The sequence below is a fragment of the Antechinus flavipes genome, chromosome 5, assembly GCF_016432865.1.
Source record: "Antechinus flavipes isolate AdamAnt ecotype Samford, QLD, Australia chromosome 5, AdamAnt_v2, whole genome shotgun sequence".
Lineage (NCBI taxonomy): Eukaryota > Metazoa > Chordata > Mammalia > Dasyuromorphia > Dasyuridae > Antechinus > Antechinus flavipes.
The window spans coordinates 38,225,985-38,228,046 of record NC_067402.1 but is presented as its reverse complement, the minus strand read 5'-3'; the positions used below and the strand labels follow the sequence as shown (position 1 = coordinate 38,228,046).

Here is a 2,062-nt window from a genome sequence, read left to right as displayed (position 1 = left end):
GTCAGTAACATCATCTGAGCGTCCGCACTCCCGTTTCTCTTCTCTGCGATCTGGTTATTTTCCATATATCACATTAGGTGTGATTCAGCTGAGTTATGATGGGAAAAAAAGCACTTGAGGCACTGTGGCTAATGACAGGTTTGGAGAAAGGTGAAATGGATGAGCTCTAGCTTGAGCTTCTGTAATATTAAGCTATCTCTTATGATCTGTAGCGTCCTGACACACTTAGGGAAACTTTATGTGGCCTCTCTGACTCATGAACATTTAAGATTAATGATGCAAAGACTGAATCTAGGAGGAGAAAAAGAACTATTATTTATTCTTAGGTGTGTGGGGGTATAGCTCAGGGGTAGAGCATTTGACTGCAGATCAAGAGGTCCCTGGTTCAAATCCAGGTGCCCCCTAGAAACAAACATTCTTTTTTTTTTTTTTTGAAAGAATAAGGTTTTAATTTTATTTCCCCCATATGTCACTAGTTGAATATCATTGGAAATCTGGTATCTTCCTTGTGGGTATCATGTGGCTTGAGATTAGCTTCTTTTCAGGACTTAAGATTAATTATTATCTAAGTCCAAGTTCTTACTCTTCACTATTCAGTCAGGTCCCAGAATTGGAGCAGAAGGAGAATAGATCACGTCTTTAGCTTCTCTTTGTCCCTTTTACCCCATTGTATTTGGTGGCTCTCACTAAGATGGTGAATACTTAAGATTTTCTTTATTCTGTCTTCATAAAAATTGAGATTGTAAATGCCAGAGATTTTCAGATAGAAAGGTGATAAATGGGAAATTTGGACAAATTTGACCTGGAGAAACCTTAGCTTTGATCATAGAGTATTTCCTTAATCTATAAAATGAGGTATTGGACAAAATGACTTAATACCCTCCCCTCTAATACCCAGCTTCTTAAATTGTGGTTCGTGACCCCATATGGGGTCTTGTAACTAAATGTCGGGTTTGAAAAATTGCGATTTATTGTTAATAAATGTTTGATTTGTATATCTATTTTATATACCTATATATTTGTGATCTTGCAAAAATTTCTTGGGTGAAAAAGGGTCACAAGTGGAAAAAGTTTAAGAAGACCAATTGTCAATCATTCGAAGAATAATAGGCTCATGGGCATATTATTATGGTGTAGAGGAAACCATGAGGTCCAAAGACTTGGGTTGAAGTCCTTGACATCATAACTAGTAAAGGTATCTTTTTCATCTCCAGTTTATCCTTTGTATCCCATACATGTTTGTACTTGTTTGTTTGTTGTCTCCCTCATAAGAATGTAAACTCCTTGCAGGAAGGGATTCTTTATGACTTTCTTTGTATCCCCAGCACTTGGGACAGTGTTTAATACATTTTAAGTGTTTAATAAATGATTGTTGACTTGCTATATTTCTGAATCTAAGTTTCCTTATCTATAAATAGAGAATAATAATACTTATATTATATACCTCACAAAATTTTGAGGAGGAAAGGACTACACAAATCTGAACTATTATTGCTAGAGAGTTAGAAGAGACCTTATTTTTTAATTGACAAATTATAGCAGGTTGGAATGATATAGGTCTGAAAAATTATTTCCATAAGATTCCATAAGTCTTTGAAAGCAAAGACTGTTCTTTGCTTGATTTTGTATCTCTGATACTTAATACAGTTGCCTGGTACACCTTGGTGTACATGCCTGGTACATTTAACATCTATAGTTATGGGACAAATGTGACTTATCTGAATATAGACAGTAGGTTATTTGGTTATTAACCATAATCTAAGGGATTCTTTTACAGAGCAGGCCTAAGATCTGATCCAGAAAGATAAGGGAAAGTGACAGGACAGATTTTAGAATTGTATCAGTTATTCTTGAAGTTTGAGGTGACAGATTTTATAATTGCCTTTGAGGAATAAGTTCTGCTGAGCAGGATAGCATGAAGGCATAAAATCAGAGAAGTCACTAGTAGATCAACTAATATAGTGGAGATGTTATGTCTGGTGAAATGTTCATCAAGACCAGTATGATTCAATTTGAATTAGCACTGAAAATATCTATTCAACATTGAAGTTACAGTTATCAA

At 35.1% G+C, this 2,062-nt stretch overlaps 1 non-coding gene across 1 annotated transcript; it reads left to right on the top strand.

Annotated features, from left to right (window-relative positions):
• The first annotated feature begins 332 nt into the window (after window positions 1-332).
• Window positions 333-404, top strand: TRNAC-GCA (transfer RNA cysteine (anticodon GCA)). Its single transcript has one exon. It is a non-coding gene; the product is annotated as a tRNA-Cys (tRNA).
• The last annotated feature ends 1,658 nt before the right edge of the window (window positions 405-2,062 follow it).